Here is a 17,336-nt window from a genome sequence, read left to right as displayed (position 1 = left end):
TCTACTGGTCACACTTATCATTACACCGTGTACCAAATAAAATTGCTTTGAGGTCGGTAAGCAAAACCAGAATTATTCCGTACATTAGGCGCACCGGGTTATAAGGCGCAGTGTCGAGTTTTGAGAGGAAAAAAAAGGATTTTAAGTGCGCCTTATAGTCTGGAAAATACAATAAGTATCAGCTCCACAAGCAAGCTTTTTACTATGTACAGCTATTCCATGTCCATACACTGAAGTTCCAAATTAGATTGTACCTTTTGATAGGAGTATAAACACAACATAGAAACCAAATAAGACAATATTTCAGGCAAACATGATGGATACATATTAATAAATATCGTACAGGATTATTCTAATTCTTCGATCCATTTAAACTGGGAAGTCAGAATTTACAAGTTCCTTGTCGGAAGTTTCGACTAGAATGCCCCCGAGGTCAGATTTCGAAGTCTAAGAGTCCTGACTACCCCTGAGTTGGCTTTGAAAAATTGCTGCTCTGAGTGTGAACAACAATAGAAGCTTGTGTGATAGTCGTTGGATATATATATATGGTACTGTTATTGTAGTGAAAATAACTTTTTCACATGGTATACGCGTCCCAGTGTTTCTTATTCGTCCACTGTGTCAGAAGGTTGCAGAAGTAGCACATATTTGTCTAGAAGTCGGTTGTATTCAGATAAGGGCAACTCTTGAAAAGCTTTCACAGATGTGGCTATCTTGTCACACGTTTTGTGACGTCATTCGCAGATTCAACTTCCGAGGTAAATGGAACGCACCTTGAGTCACTAACCTACGTTCACCTCAAAAGGCACTGCTGGGATTTGAACCCAGGGTCTCCTGTTTACAAGACAGGCGCTTTAACCAACTAAGCCACAATGCCACAAGTTGCATTACTGTATCTTTTCAGTGAATATACTACATATTTTTTCTAAGTCTTCGCTTAATTTGTACTCGGAAGTCAGAATTTCTGAGTCCCTTGTCAGAAGTTTTGATTTGAATGCCCCCGAGGTCAGATTTTCAAATTGAGAGAGGTCTCATCAACCCTGAGTTGGCATTCAAAGATGGCCGATCTGAGTGTAAACAGCAATAGAAGCTCCTGTGGTTGGTAGTCGTTGGACGTATATACATTGTAGTGTTACTGTAGTGTTAATTACTATTTTTCATGTGGTACATGTGTCCTACATCACTAGCGTCTTTGTGTTTCTTCTATATAGACAGTGTTTGAAGGTTGCAGAAGTAGTGGATATTTGTCCAGAAGTTGGTTGTATTCAGATAAGGTGCAGCCACGGATGTGGCAATGTTGATTTCGGACCTTGTCGCTCAGCTTTGACGCCATTCCCATATTCGACTTCTGAGGCAAATTTAAGGCACCGTTAGTCACTAAGATCTCAAAAGGCACTGGTGGGATTCGAACCCAGGATCTCCTGTTTACAAGACAGGCGCTTTAACCAACTTAGCCACAGTGCCACGCATTAACAGTTGGAACCTGTACAGCCATTCCAGGTCTATAGATGGCAGCTCCAAATTAGATCCAAACTTTACCTTTTGATAGCAGTAAACACGACATAGAAACCGAATAGACAATATTTCAGTAAAACCTAATGGTTGTTCAATAAGTATCGTACCAAATTATTCTGAGTCTTTGTTTTATCTCTACTATGAAGTTCGAATTTCCGAGATCCTTGTCGGAAGCTTTGGACTGAAATTTTTGCCAAGATCGGATATCCAAGTCGGAGAGTCCTCACCACCCCGAGTTGGCTTTTAGAGATGGCTGCTTTGAGTGTAAACAATAGCAGAAGCTTGTGTGATAGTTGTTGGGCGTATATATATGATAGTGTTACTGTAGTGAAAATAACTTTTTCACATGGTATACGCGTCCCACATCGCTCATGTCTTTGTTTCTTATTCATCCTCCGTGTCAGAAGGTTGGTGAAGTAGCGCATATTTGTCTAGAAGTCGGTTGTATTCAGATAAAGCCCGCTCATGAAAAGCTTTCACAGATGTAGCTATCTTGTCGCACGTTTTGTGACATCATTCGCAGATTCGACTTCCGAGGTAAATAGAACACACCACCTGAGTTACTAATGTACGTTCACCTCAAAAGGCACTGCTGGTATTTTAACCCAGGGTCTCCTGTTTACAAGACAGGCGCTTTAACCAACTAAGCCACAGGGCCACAAGGTAACTTGTTGTATTTTTTCAGTAAATATACTACATATTTTTTCTAAGTCTTCGCTTAATTTGTACTCGGAAGTCAGAATTTTTGAGTTCCTTGTCGGATTGCCCCCGAGGTCAGATTTTCAAATTGAGAGAGGTCTCATCACCCCTAAGTTGGCTTTCAAAGATGGCCGATCTGAGTGTAAACAGCAATAGAAGCTCCTGTGGTTGGTAGTCGTTGGACGTATATACACTGTAGTGTTACTGTAGTGTTAATTACTATTTTTCATGTGGTACATGTGTCCTACATCACTAGCGTCTTGTGTTTCTTCTATATAGACAGTGTTTGAAGGTTGCAGAAGTAGTGGATATTTGTCCAGAAGTTGGTTGTATTCAGATAAGGCGGAGCCACGGATGTGGCAATGTTGATTTCGGACCTTGTCGCTCAGCTTTGACGCCATTCCCAGATTCGACTTTGGAGGCAAATTTAAGGCACCGTTAGTCACTAAGATCTCAAAAGGCACTGCTGGGAATTAGATCCAAACTTTACCTTTTGATAGCAGTAAAACACAACATAGAAACCGAAAAGACAATATTTCAGTAAAACCTAATAGTTGTTCAATGAATATCGTACCAAATTATTCTGAGTCTTTGATTTATCTCTACTAGGAAGTTCGAATTTCCGAGTTCCTTGTCGGAAGCTTTGACTGAAATGCCTGCCAAGATCGGATATCCAAGTCGGAGAGTCCTCACCACCCAGAGTTGGCTTTTAGAGATGGCTGCTTTGAGTGTAAACAATAGCAGAAGCTTGTGTGATAGTTGTTGGACGTATATATATGATAGTATTACTGTAGTGAAAATAACTTTTTCACATGGTATACGTGTTCCACATCGCTCGCGTCTTTGTATTTCTTATTCATCTACTGTGTCAGAAGGTTGCTGAAGTAGCGCATATTAGTCTAGAAGTCGGTTGTATTCAGATAAGGCCAGCTCATGAAAAACTTTCACAGATGTAGCTATCTTGTCGCACGTTTTTGTGACGTCATTAGCAAATTCAACTTCCGAGGTAAATGGAACGCACCTTGAGTCACTAATGTACGTTCACCTCAAAAGGCACTGCTGGGATTTGAACCCAGGGTCTCCTGTTTACAAGACAGGCGCTTTAACCAACTAAGCCACAGCGCCACAAAGTACCTAGTTGTATCTTTTTAGTAAATATAGTACATACGTTTTCTTAGTCTTCGCTTAATTTGTACTCGGAAGTCAGAATTCCTTGTCGAAAGTTTCGACCAGACTGCCCTTGAGGTGGTTGGTAGTCGTTGGACGTATTTACATTGTAGTGTTGCTGTGGTGTAAATTACTATTTTTCATGTGGTAGATGTGTCCTACATCACTAGCGTCTTTGTTCTGTATCCACAGTGTTTGAAGGTTGCAGAAGTAGCGCATATTTGTCCAGAAATTGGTTGTATTCAGATAAGGCGGAGCCACGGATATGGCAATCTTGATGTCGGACCTTGTCGCTCAGCTTTGACGTCACTCCCAGATTCGACTTCTGAGGCAAATTGAAGGCACCGTTAGTCACTAAGATCTCAAAAGGTACTGCTAGGATTTGAACCCAGGTTCTCCTGTTTACAAGACAGGCGCTTTAACCAACTAAGCCACAGCGCCACCACATATCTTGGTGTATTCTTTCAGTCAATATAGTACATCATTTTTCTAAGTCTTCGCTGAATTTGTACTCGGAAGTCATAATTTCTGAGTTCCTTCTTGGAAGTTTCGACTGGAATGTCCCCCGAGGTCAGATTTCTAAATTCAGAGTGGTCTCATCATCCCTGAGTTGGCTTTCAAAGATAGCCGATCTGAGTGTAAACAACAATAGATGTTTCCGTGGTTGGTAGTCGTTGGACATACATTGTAGTGTAAATTACTATTTTTCATGTGGTACATGTGTCCTACATCACTAGCGTCTTTGTGTTTCTTCTGTATCCACAGTATTTGAAGGTTGCAGAAGTAGCGCATATTTGTCCAGAAGTTGGTTGTATTCAGATAAGGCAATCTTGATTTCGGACCATGTCGCTCAGCTTTCACATCATTCCCAGATTCGACTCCTGAGGAAAATTGAAGGCACCGTTAGTCACTAAGATCTCAAAAGGCACTGCTGGGATTTGAACCCAGGGTCTCCTGTTTACAAGACAGGCGCTTTAACCAACTAAGCCACAGCGCCACAAGGTACATTGTTGTATATTTTCAGTAAATATAGTACATACGCCACACATAAAACCATTGAACCTGTACAGCCATTCCATGTCTATAGACGGCAGTTCCAAATTAGATCCAAATTTTACCTTTTGATAGCAGTGTAAACACAACATAGAAACCAAACACGAAAATATTTCAGTAAAACCTAATGGTTGTTCAATAAATATCGTACCAAATTATTCTGAGTCTTTGTTTTATCTCTACTAAGAAGTCGGAATTTCCGAGTTCCTTGTCGGAAGCTTTGACTAGAAAGCCCCCCCGAGGTCAGATTTCCAAATTCAGAGAGGTGGCCGATTTGAGTGTAAACAACAATAAAAGTTTACGTGGTTGGTAGTCGTTGGACATATATACATTGTAGTGTTACTGTAGGGTAAATTACTATTTTTCATGTTGTACATGTGTCCTACATCACTAGCGTCTTTGTGTTTCTTTTGTATCCACAGTGTTTGAAGATTGCAGAAGTAGCGCATTTTGGCTAGAAGTTGGTTGTATTCAGATAAGGCAGCAATCTGGCAATCTTGATTTCGGACCTTGTCGCTCTGCTTTGACGACATTCCCAGATTTGACTTCTGAGGCAAATTAAAGGCACCGTTAATCACTAAGCTCTCAAATGGCACTGCTGGGATTCGAACCCAGGGTCTCCTGTTTACAAGACAGGCACTTTAACCAACTAAGCCACAGCACCACACATGAATTTCTTGAACCTGTACAGCCATTCCATGTCTATAGACGGCAGCTCCAAATGAGATCAAAATGTTACCTTTTGATAGCAGTGTAAACTCAACATAGAAACCAAATAGGCAATATTTCAGTAAAACCTAATGGTTGTTCAATAAATATCATACCAAAGTCTTTGTTTTATCTCTACTAGGAATACGGAATTTCCGAGTTCCTTGACGGACGCTTCGACTGAAATGCCCGCCAAGATCGGATATCCAAGTGGGAGAGTCCTCACCACCCCGAGTTGGCTTTTAAATTTGGCTGCTTTGTGTGTAAACAATAGCAAAAGCTTGTGTGATAGTTGTTGGACGTAAATATATGGTAGTGGGATCTGAGCCGAGGATGTCGTTGTGGCTTGTGCAGCCCTTTGAGACACTTGTGATAAGGGCTATATAAATACACTTTGATTGATTGATTGATTGATAGTGTTACTGTAGTGAAAATAACTTTTTTTCATGTGGTATGCTCGTTTTACATCGCCAGCGTCTCTGTGTTTACTTTTCATCCACTGTGTTTAAAGTTTGCAGAAGTAGCGCATATTTGTCCAGAGGTTGGTTATATTCAGATAAGGCCAGCGCATAAAAAGCTTCGGTGGATGTGGCCATCTTGATTCCAAACCTTATAACTGGAATGCTTATTGCTCAACCTCATTTCCAGATCTGACTTTCGCGGTAAAGGGGAATGCACAATTAGTCACTAGCCATACCTCACATACATTGTACATGGTAATTCCAAATTAAATTAAGATTGTACATAAACAACACATGGGAAAACGTAATATGTGTACAGGATTATTCTTCTATTAGTCTTCAACACATGAATCCATAGCCACTGAGCAACTTACACTTCAAAAGACACTGCTGGAATTTGAAACAAGAATCTACTAGCATCTAGTCCAGCACTTTAACTGACTAATCCATAGCACCATATACGAGTTGGAAATTACATCCAAATTGTACCTAAGCGCAACATAGAAACCAAATAGGACAAGCCTGATTGATGTTCAATGTATATTATGCATTGATTATGTCTGAAGTGCCCACTTGTAAACCCTTACTTACTGAGCTCAAAAGGCACTGCTGGGATTTGAATCCCAGATCACCGTCTAACAAGACAGGCACTTTAACCAACTAAGCCACAGCACCACGAGTGATCCAGTTAAACCTGTAGAGCCATTCCATGTTTATATAAGGCCGTTCCAAATTACAGCCAAATATACCTTTTGACAGCAGTGTAAAAAACAAATAGGACACAACTTTTTTTTCATGTGGTATACATATCCCATATTGCTAATCTCTTTGTGTTTCTTCTTAGTCTACCGTGTTAGAAGGTTGAAGAAGTAGCTCATATTTGTCTAGAAGTTGGTTGTATTCAAATAAGGCCAGCACATGAATAGCTGTCACGAATGTGGCTATCTTGGTTTGGAACCTTGTTGCTCGGCTGTGCCGTCATTCCCATATCCGACGTCTGAGGTAAATAGAAAACACACCCAAAAAAAAAAGGCACTGCTGGGATTTGAACCCAGGGTCTCCTGTTTACAAGACAGGCGCTTTAACCAACTAAGCCACAGTGCCACAAGAGAGACACCTGAATCTGATCAGCCATTCCATATCTATACAAGGTAGGTCCAAATTGTAGTTTTTGAAAGTAGTGTAAACACAACATAGAAACCAGACAGGACAATATTTCAATCAAACCTAATAGATGTTCAATAAATATTGTACATCATTATTCTGAGTCTTCGTTTTATTTGCACTAGGAAGTCTTTATGTCTGAGTTCCTTGTCAGAAGTTTTGACTGGAATGCCCCCTGAGATAGGATTTCCATATCTCCACTACCAAGTTGGCTTTCAAAGATGGCTGCGTTGAGTGTAAACAATAATAGAAGCTTCTGTGGAAGTTGTTGGACGTATACACTTGGTAGTGTTACTGTAGTGTGAATGACTATTTTTCATGTGGTATATATGTTCTACATCGCTCGCGTCTTTATGTTTTGTTTTCATCCATCGTGTTTGAATGTTGCAGAAGTAACGCATATCTGTCAAGAAGTTAGTTGTATTCAGATAAGGCCAGCACATGAAAAGCTTTTACGGATGTGGCTATCTTAATTTCAGACTTTGGCGTCATTCCCAGATTCGACTTTTGAGGTAAATTGATGGCACCATTAGTAACTAAGCTACTTTCACCAATTTGAACCCAGGGTCTCCTGTTGACAAGACATGCGTTTTAACGAACTAAGTCACAGGGCCACTAGTAAACCAGTAGAATATGTACAACTATTCCAAGTCTATACAAGATCGTTCCAAATACATAGGACAATATTTCCGACAAACTTAATAGATGCTCAATGAATATTGTATGTAATTATTTTGAGCCTTTCTTACATTAGTACTAGGAGATCGGAACTTCCCAACACTAGTAAATGGAACGTATTATTAGTCACTAAGCTACTTTGACCTCAAAAGGCACTGCTTAGATTTGAACCCAGGGTCTCCTGTTTGCTAAACGGGCATTTTAAGGAACTAAGTCACAAGGCCACTAGTGAACCAGTAGAATCTGTACAACCATTCCAAGTACATACACGGTAGTTCCAAATACATAGGATAATATTTCCGACAAACCTAATAGATGTTCAATGACTATTGTACGTTATTATTTTGAGTCTTTGTTACATTTGTACTAGGAAGTCAGAAGTTCCCAACACTAGTAAATGGAATGTTTTATTAGTCACTGAGCTACTTTGACCTCAAAAGGCACTGCTTGGATTTGAACCCAGGTTCTCCTGTTTACAAGACAGGTGTTTTAACCAACTAAGCCACAGCGCCACAAGTACATTACTTCTCTTGAAAGCAGTGTACATGTAACATAGAAACCAAATAGGGCAATATTTCCGGCAAACCTTGTAGTTGGTCAAAAAATGTCCTACCGGAATATCTGAGTCTTTGTTCCATTTGTGCTGAGAAGTCGGAATTTCTGAGTTTCTTGTCAGAAGTTTCGATTGGAATGTCCCCCGAGGTTGGATTTTTAAGTGGTGGAGTCCTCACCTTTCAAAGATTGCTGCTCTGAGTGTAAACAAGAATATAACTTTGTGTGATAGTTGTTAAGGTGTGTTAATTAAATTGTTGCATGTGGTGTACGTGTCCTATATAGGTAGTATATTTGTGTGCTTCCTTATCAACTGTGTTTGAAAGTTGAAGAAGTGGTGCATATTTGTCCAGAAGTTTGTTATATTCAGAGAAGGCCAGCACATGAACAGCTTTCACAGATGTGGCCATCTTCCTTTTGGACTTCGTCGCTCGGCTGTGACGTCATTCTCAGCTCCGAGCTCTGAGGTAAATGAACAGTACCATTAGTCCCTGAGTTCATTTCACCTCAAAAAGGCACTGCTGGGATTTGAACCCAGGGTCTCCTGTTTACAAGACAGGCGCTTTAACCAACTAAGCCACAGTGCCAGTGCTACTTGAATCTGTACAGCCGTTCCACGGAAGGACAGTTTCAAATTAGATCCAAATTGTACCTCCTGATAGCAGTGTAAATGTAACATAGAAACTAAATTGGACCATATTTCAGTCAAACTTAAAATATGTTCAATACAAATTGTACATACTGTAATTATTTTGAGTCTTTGTTCCATTTTGTAATTTCGTAATTTTCGAGTTCCTTGTTTAAAAGTTTCGACTGGAATGACCACCGATATCCAATTTCTAAGTCGGGAAGTCCGCACCACCCCAGAGTTGGCTTTCAAAGATGGCTACTCTGAGTGTAAACAATAGCGGAAACTTGTGGGATAGTCGTATATAAATGGTGTGTTAATTACTTTCCATGTGGTTTATGTGTCTTACATTGCTGGTGTCTTTATATGTCTTCTTCATCATTTGAAGGTTGCAGAAGTAGTACATATTGGTCCAGAAGTTGGTTGTATTCAGATAAGGCCAGGACATGGAAAGCTTTGGTGGATATAGCCATCTTGATTTCCGACCTCGTAGCACCTCATCACCCCCAAGTTGGCTTTCAATGATGGCTGTGTCACGCCAATTTTCTTCCCATCACAAAAACCTTCCTAACCCCCATTTACTTCCGGGGTCATTTCCGCTTACGTCAGTTCCTCTTACGTCATTGACAGCGATCGATAGCACTTCGTTTGACTCTTTTTTATAATACAGCGTTAATAAAACATCTGAATTATCAACAATAATGTTGATTTAAAGTACAGACATTTAACATTATATATTAATTAATATTACTAAAATGTTTCAACAATAATGTTGATTTAAAGTACAGACATTTAACAGTATTATATATTAATTAATATTAGTGAAATGGTTTCAACAATAATGTTGATTTAAAGTAGTACAGACATTTAACAGTATTATATATTAATTAATATTTTTTGCACGTTACCACGAAGACAGAAGTTCGCAGCAGCGGCCCTAACACTCCGCTTGAAATGTTGCGAAGCCTGCTGGTGTTTGACATAAGTCCCCTGGGACAGATAAAGACGAATATCATCCAGTGACACCACCATTTTCAGGAGATTTGGATTTATCGATCGCTGGCAATGACGTGAGAGGAAATGACGTTGTAAGAGGAACTGACGTAAGCGGAAATGACCCCGGAAGTAAATGGGGGTTAGGAAGGTTTTTGTGATGGGAAGAAAATTGGCGTGACAGCTGCTCTGAGTGTGTACCATAATATCATCTTCTGTGTTAATTGTTAGTTGGCCTGTCGGTAAGTTAATTAACTGACGATGAATGAAAATTAAATTGGTAAGTTTTCCAGCGTCGATAAATCGCCATATGCATGTTGCTTTCAGCAGCTGAGCGCATTTCTGCCATAGCAAAAAGAAAAGAAGGGTGTGAATTAGATTTGACGCTAGTAACTGTTTGCAAAATAAGTCGCCAAGAGGATTGACAACACTGTCGGCGCCATCCTCAAATACGTGTTTCGCTTTAAGGCAGTATTTTAAACTTGATGTGCTAAAAACGTTGATTAAAACGTTTGTCACTGCAATACCAAGTTACCTTATTTGTATTCAAAGATCTGTTTTGAAGCGAAATTGGCCGCTTCTCATCGTAATCAAAGACTGTGTAAAAAATGCGTGTATCATTCATATTTGATAACGCGATCATTTATTTGTATTAACCACATGCGTTAACATGTTAAGGTTGACAGCCCTAATATAAAGTATATATGTATATGTGTGTGTATATTAGGGCTGCAACTAACGATTAATTTGATAATCGATTAATCTGTCGATTATTACTTCGATTAATCGATTGATAATCGGATAAAAGAGACAAACTACATTGCTATCCTTTCTAGTATTTTATTGAAAAAAAAACAGCATACTGGCACCACACTTATTTTGATTATTGTTTCTCAGCTGTTTGTACATGTTGCAGTTTATAAATTAAGGTTTATAAAAAAAAATGCCTCTGCGCATGCGCATAACATAGATCCAACGAATCGATGACTAAATTAATCAACAACTATTTTTTTAATCGATTTGATTGATTAGTTGTTGCAGCCCTAGTGTGTATATATATATATATATATATATATATATATATATATATATATATATATATATATATATATATATATATATATATATATATATATATATATATATATATATATATATATATATATATATTATACCCCGGCCAAATTCTTTTCGCCCAATGCGGCCCTCCAGTCAAAAGGACCCGTTGGTTTAAAGGGTCCTATTGTTAGTTAAGTAATGTACAACTCTACCTCTGCCTACTTGTTCAATATTGAAGTGCAACTTTGTTTGTCAATACTGTTATTTAGCCTTTTTATTTTTTGTTTTGGTTGTACATATTTGAGAGCCCCCCATCCCTTCCTTAACATATTCTATTGCTTTTGGTTGAGATTTTTATTCAAATGCAAAATTTGGCTAACAGACAAAGTATATTTTATTATCATTTTTTTGTTTTATTTAACTTGGAGATTTAAAACTTTACCTTCCAATTACAATGGTAAAATATATGAGAAAGACAAGTATATTGCATTTCAAAGGATATACAAGCATTATTATTATGTATCATCATTACATCAGTGGTAAATTTGGTCTCAAAAAAATGATGGCAAGAATATCGTTTATCGACAATAATTTGTATGTCAATATCTCGTCAACAAAATGTGTTATTGTCCCAGGCGTTGTATATTGTGTGTTAATTTATTTTTCATGTGGTATAGATGTCCTATATTTCTTGTGTCTTTGTGTTTCTTCTTTGTCCACCGTATTAGAAGGTTGAATAAGTAGTGTATATTTGTCTAGAAGTTGATTGTATTCAGATAAGGCCGGCACATGAAAAGCTTTCACGGATGTGGCTATCTTGGTTTAGGATCGGCTGTGGCTGTGATGTCACTCCCAGCTCTGTCTTCTGAGGTAATTGGAACGCACTGTTAGTCTATTTTCACCTCAAAAAATAAACAAAGAAGGCACTGCTGGGATTTGAACCCAGGGTCTCCTGTTTACAAGACAGGCACTTTAACCAACTAAGCCACAGTGCCATAAGGAAGCATCCTGAATCTGTACAGCCATTCCGTGTCTATACAAGATAGTTCCAAATTGGATCCAAATGATACCCATTCCGTGTCTATACAAGATAGTTCCAAATTGGATCCAAATGCTACCCTTTGGAAGAAATGTAAACACAACAAAGAAACTTCAGTCAAACCTAATAGATGTTCACTAAATATTGTACATAATTATTCTGATTATTATTTGTACCAGGAAATCGGAATTTCTGAGTTCCTTGTCTTAAGTTTCGACTGGAATGCACCCCAGATCAGATTTCCAAGTCGAAGATTCTTCACCACCCCCGAGTTGGCTTTCAAAGATGGCTGCTTTGAGTGTAAACAATAACAGAAGCTTGTGTGATATTTTTTGGTTGTATACACATGGTAGTGTTACTGTAGTAAAAATAACTTTTTTTAATCTGGTATATGTGCCATACATAGCCAGCGTCTTTGTGTTTCCTCTTCATCCACCGTGTTTAAAGGTTGCAGAAGTAGCACATTTTTGTCCAGAATTTGGTTATATTCAAATAAGGCCAGCGCATGAAAAGCTTCAGTGGATGTGGCCGTCTTGATTTCAAACGTCATAACTGTGCTGCCCTAAAATGCTCTGCTGGGATTCAAACCCAGAATCTTTGGTTTATTAGAGAGGTAGTTTAACCAACTGACCCACAACGCCATTGTAAACCAGCACGTAGATGGTCGAATCTGCGTGGGAAATTTGCAATGTAACACCAAAATAAGTTGCTTTTATGGAGATTCACAGCTCTTTAAATGAAACATGGAATGGAAAATGTTAAGATGTTTTAATCTTCAAATTTCTTTAGTTTGATGGGTAGACAGTGGAAATGGTCCCTGCATACAGAGCTGTTGCTGCCCTAAAAGGCCACTGCTGGGATTCAGACCCAGGATCTCTTGTTAACTAGACAGTTGCTTTAACCAACTAAGCCACAGCGCCACACATGTTCCAATGACACTGTACTTATTTGTCAATATTCAAAGTGGGTGGCATGAGCCTGCAGATAGATCATCATATCTGTGAGGGATATGTTCACCATTGCACTAATGCAGATTAACAGCTATTAAATTGAAACATGGAAAGACAAATTTGATATTTTCATCTCTGAATTTCACTACCGTATTTACCGCACTATAAGGCGCACCTAAAAACCTCCAATTTTGTCAAAAGCTGACAGTGCGCCTTATAATCCGGTGCGCCTTATATATGGACCAATATTGAGCCTCCAACAGGTAAAAGTTTCAATCAATCAATCGCAACGACGGTAAGCAGCCGCCGACTTCATTTTCCCCCGTCTTCATTTTCCCCCGTAGAAGAAGAAGAAGCGTGCGGTGCATGCTGGGATATATGACTGCGCGAGGCATGCTGTTTCATTTCCATTTGTTTGTTTATGTAAAGACCCCAAAATGGCTCCTATTAAGAGACACGCTTACGACACAGAGTTTAAACTTAAGACGATCAGTCACGCAGTAGAACACGGGAATAGAGCAGCAGCGACACTGACTTGATTAATGAGGACTTCGATGAGACGGCCGTATTCGCCCAACTGTTTAATTCGGACACTGAAGAAGAAGAATTCGAGGGATTCGTGGATGAGGAATAACTTCATAAAGTGAGCTTTACATGTTTATTTTGTGTGTTGTGTTGTGTGACATTAACGTTTGAGCTACGTTGAGTTATTGATACCGTATTTTTCGGAGTATAAGTCGCTCCGGAGTATAAGTCGCACCGGCCAAAAATGCATAATAAAGAAGGAACAAAACATATATAAGTCGCACTGGAGTATAAGTCTCATTTTTGGGGGAAATTTACTTGATAAAACTCAACACCAAGAATAGACATTTGAAAGGAAATTTAAAATAAATAAAGAATAGTGAACAGGCTGAATAAGTGTAAGTTATATGACGCCTAAATAACCAACTAAGAACGTGCCTGGTATGTTAACGTAACATATTATGGTAAGAGTCATTCAAATAACTATAAAATATAGAACATGCTATACGTTTACCTAACAATCTGTCACTCCTAATCGCTAAATCCGATGAAATCTTATACGTTTAGTCTCTTACGTGAATGAGCTAAATGATATTATTTGATATTTTACGGTAATGTGTTAATAATTTCCCACATAAGTAGCTCCTGAGGTATAAGTCGCACCCCCGGCCAAACTATGAAAAAAACTGTGACTTATAGTCCAAAAAATACGGTATATTGTTATTGCTATGCACTATTTCGAGTGTTACTATATTGTGATTGCACTAACGTTTGATTTACCGTAGCAGTATCACTGTTTTTTACGTGTTTATTGAATCAGGGAAAAGTTTCCCTCCACTATGTGATATAAATGTTGCACTACATGTTATACCTTGCTGTTGTTAAAAAATAAACAAAACACCACGTCACTGACTTTACCTCGGGGAAAATAATAAGACAGCTGTTTATTCATTTTGGGCGTGAACAGAGTTGTCAGAACGCTGGTTTGTAGACTATTAATAAAGTTTGACTGACCTATCTGACTGTTTTGTTGACATTCCCTTTAGCGCAGCTCCATCTAATGGATGCATAACGTAACCCCAGTCCCTACTGTAGCGTCTATACTATGCGCCTTATAATGCGGTGCGCCTTATATATGAACACAGTTTTAAAATATGCCATTCATTGAAGGTGCACCTTATAATCCGATGCGCCTTATAGTGCGGAAAATACGGTACTTTAGTAGAAGGCAGTGCAATTTGTTCTTGTGTGCAGAGCTAGCGCTGGCTGAAAGGAAAAGCTGGGATTCGAACACAGATTTCTTGTTTACTAGTCAGGCACTTTAACCAACTAAGCCACAGTATCACATGTTCATCTGTGGCTAGATAATCAAATAGGTAAGGGGAAATTTGATTTTGAACGCCATAATATGTTGAATTTTAGCAGATTCACAGCTATTCCAAAGCAACATGGAACCCAGGATCTCCTGTTTACAAGACAGGCGCTTTGATCAACTAAGCCTCAGCACCCATGTGTCAATGTTCAGTGTGGGTGGCCTGAGCCTGCAGATCGACCATCATGTCTGTGAGAGAAATTTGCAATGTAACACCAAAATAAGTTGCATCCACGCAGATGAACAGCTATTTAAATAAAACATGGAATGGCCTCCTTTTGACTAGATTTATTGTGAAACTTCCACAGCTAAATCTGAACACTTTTTTCACTTTGAAAGGCACTGCTGGGATTCAAACCCATAATCTCCTGTTTACTGGACAGTGGCTTTAACTAGACAATCAAATATGAAAGAGGAAATCCATCCATCCATCCATTTTCTACTGCTTATTCCCTTCGGGGTCGCGGGGGGCGCTGGAGCCTATCTCAGCTACAATCGGGCGGAAGGCGGGGTACGCCCTGGACAAGTCGCCACCTCAAAAGAGGAAATGTGATTTGGAAATCCAGAATAAGTTGCAGTTAAGCAGATATTCCAAATCAGCATGGAAAGACACATTTAATACATTCAGATGTTTTCATCTCAAATTTTCATTAGTTTGATTGGTAGTCAGTGGAATTTGTCTTTGCACACAGAGTTTGTGCTGCCCTAAAAGGGACTGCAAGGATTTGAACCCAGAACCTCCTGATTACCAGACAGGTACTTTAACCAATTAAGCCAGAGCGACACACATGAATCACTTTAAATCGTACTCCCGTGTCAATGTTCAGAGTGGTTGGCCTGAGCCTGCAGTTGGACAATCATATCTGTAAGGGAATGCAATTTAACACCAAACTAAGTTGCATTTATGCATATAGACAGCAGTTTAAATGAAACATTGAAAAGCAGAAGTATTCATTTCAAAGTTCATTAGTTTGATAAGTTGGCAGTGGAATTTGTCCCTGCATACAGAGCAAGTGCTGCCCTAAAAGGGACTTCCGAGATTTGAACCCAGTACCTCCTGTTTACAAGACAGGCACTTTAACCAACTAAACCACAGCACCACTTCTGTTGCCTGCATTAATTCTAAAACTTTCACACACTGAGCTACTTTTACCTCAAAAGGAACCACTGGGATTTGTTTCCAGAATCTCCTGTATAGTAGACAGGCACTTTAACTAAGCCACAGCACCACCTGAGATTGACAATAAAATCTGTAAAAATGTGCAGATTTGATTGACAATCAAATCTGTAAAAATGTGCAATGTAGCAACAGAAGTGGTATTCAAGCAGACTCACAGCTATTCGAAAGCAGCATGGAAAGGTAAACATCTCCAAAATTCATTAGTTCGATTGGTAGACAGTGGGATTTGTCTTTGCATACAGAGTTGTTGCTGCCCAAAAAGGCACTGTTGGGATTCGAACCCAGCATCTCCTGTTTACTATACAGGCGCTTTAACCAACTAAGCCACAGCTTCATATTTTACATTGTAGATAGACAATTCAATCTGTAAGGGAAAATTTGCATTGGACTGCCCAAATAAGTTGCATTTATGCAGATTCACATATATTCCAAAGCCACATGGAAATCAATCAATCAATCAATCAATCAATCAATCAATGTTTATTTATATAGCCCTAAATCACAGATGTCTCAAAGGGCTGCATAAGCCACAACGACATCCTCGGTACATAGGCACATTTAATATGTTTTCATAAGTTTGATCGGTAGACAGTAGAATTTGTCATTGCATACAGAGCAAGTGCTGCCCTAAAAGGGACTTCTGAGATTTGAACCCAGTACCTACTGTTTACAAGACAGGCACTTTAACCAACTAAACCACAGCACCACTTCTGTTGCCTGCATTAATTCTAAAACGTCCACACACTGAGCTACTTTTACCTCAAAAGGAACCACTGGGATTTGTTTCCAGAATCTCCTGTATACTAGACAGGCACTTTAACTAAGCCACAGCACCACCTGAGATTGACAATAAAATCTGTAAAAATGTGCAGATTTGATTGATAATCAAATCTGTAAAAATGTGCAATGTAGCAACAGAAGTGGTATTTAAGCAGACTCACAGCTATTCGAAAGGAGCATGGAAAGGTAAACATCTCCAAAATGCATTAGTTCGATTGGTAGACAGTGGGATTTGTCTTTGCATACATAGTTGTTGCTGCCCAAAAAGGAACTGTTGGGATTCGAACCCAGCATCTCCTGTTTACTATACAGGCGCTTTAACCAACTAAGCCACAGCTTCATATTTTACATTGTAGATAGACAATTCAATCTGTAAGGGAAAATTTGCATTGGACTGCCCAAATAAGTTGCATTTATGCAGATTCACATATATTCCAAAGCCACATTCAAATCAATCAATCAATCAATCAATCAATGTTTATTTATATAGCCCTAAATCACAGATGTCTCAAAGGGCTGCATAAGCCACAACAACATCCTCGGTACATAGGCACATTTAATATGTTTTCATAAGTTTGATCGGTAGACAGTAGAATTTGTCATTGCATACAGATAAGTGCTGCCCAAAAGGCACTGCTGGGATTTGAACCCAGGATCTCCTGTTTACTAGACAGGCGCTTTAACCAACTAAGCCACAGCGCCACACGTGAAGCTGTTGAAATCGTATATCCGTGTCAATTTTCAGAGAGGTTGGACTGACCCTGCAGTTGGACAATCTTATGTGTGACAGAATGCAATGTAACACCAAACTAA

The 17,336-nt window shown here is 39.0% G+C and overlaps 1 protein-coding gene and 12 non-coding genes across 14 annotated transcripts in view; 1 reads left to right on the top strand and 12 right to left on the bottom strand.

Moving 5' to 3' along the window:
* Positions 1-17,336, top strand: part of LOC133662748 (TOX high mobility group box family member 3-like) — a 165,773-nt gene that overhangs the window by 29,386 nt on the left and 119,051 nt on the right. The gene's annotated exons all lie outside the window — the stretch shown is intronic.
* Positions 804-877, bottom strand: trnat-ugu (transfer RNA threonine (anticodon UGU)). The gene has a single exon. It is a non-coding gene; the product is annotated as a tRNA-Thr (tRNA).
* On the bottom strand, positions 1,391-1,464 carry trnat-ugu (transfer RNA threonine (anticodon UGU)). Its single transcript has one exon. It is a non-coding gene; the product is annotated as a tRNA-Thr (tRNA).
* trnat-ugu (transfer RNA threonine (anticodon UGU)) lies at positions 2,100-2,173 on the bottom strand. Its single transcript has one exon. It is a non-coding gene; the product is annotated as a tRNA-Thr (tRNA).
* On the bottom strand, positions 3,266-3,339 carry trnat-ugu (transfer RNA threonine (anticodon UGU)). The gene has a single exon. It is a non-coding gene; the product is annotated as a tRNA-Thr (tRNA).
* Positions 3,749-3,822, bottom strand: trnat-ugu (transfer RNA threonine (anticodon UGU)). Its single transcript has one exon. It is a non-coding gene; the product is annotated as a tRNA-Thr (tRNA).
* trnat-ugu (transfer RNA threonine (anticodon UGU)) lies at positions 4,305-4,378 on the bottom strand. The gene has a single exon. It is a non-coding gene; the product is annotated as a tRNA-Thr (tRNA).
* trnat-ugu (transfer RNA threonine (anticodon UGU)) lies at positions 5,025-5,098 on the bottom strand. Its single transcript has one exon. It is a non-coding gene; the product is annotated as a tRNA-Thr (tRNA).
* On the bottom strand, positions 6,634-6,707 carry trnat-ugu (transfer RNA threonine (anticodon UGU)). The gene has a single exon. It is a non-coding gene; the product is annotated as a tRNA-Thr (tRNA).
* trnat-ugu (transfer RNA threonine (anticodon UGU)) lies at positions 7,884-7,957 on the bottom strand. Its single transcript has one exon. It is a non-coding gene; the product is annotated as a tRNA-Thr (tRNA).
* On the bottom strand, positions 8,511-8,584 carry trnat-ugu (transfer RNA threonine (anticodon UGU)). The gene has a single exon. It is a non-coding gene; the product is annotated as a tRNA-Thr (tRNA).
* trnat-ugu (transfer RNA threonine (anticodon UGU)) lies at positions 11,599-11,672 on the bottom strand. The gene has a single exon. It is a non-coding gene; the product is annotated as a tRNA-Thr (tRNA).
* Positions 17,152-17,225, bottom strand: trnat-agu (transfer RNA threonine (anticodon AGU)). The gene has a single exon. It is a non-coding gene; the product is annotated as a tRNA-Thr (tRNA).

Source organism: Entelurus aequoreus, linkage group LG02, assembly GCF_033978785.1.
Source record: "Entelurus aequoreus isolate RoL-2023_Sb linkage group LG02, RoL_Eaeq_v1.1, whole genome shotgun sequence".
Taxonomy (NCBI): domain Eukaryota; kingdom Metazoa; phylum Chordata; class Actinopteri; order Syngnathiformes; family Syngnathidae; genus Entelurus; species Entelurus aequoreus.
This window is presented reverse-complemented; position numbering and strand designations above follow the sequence as displayed.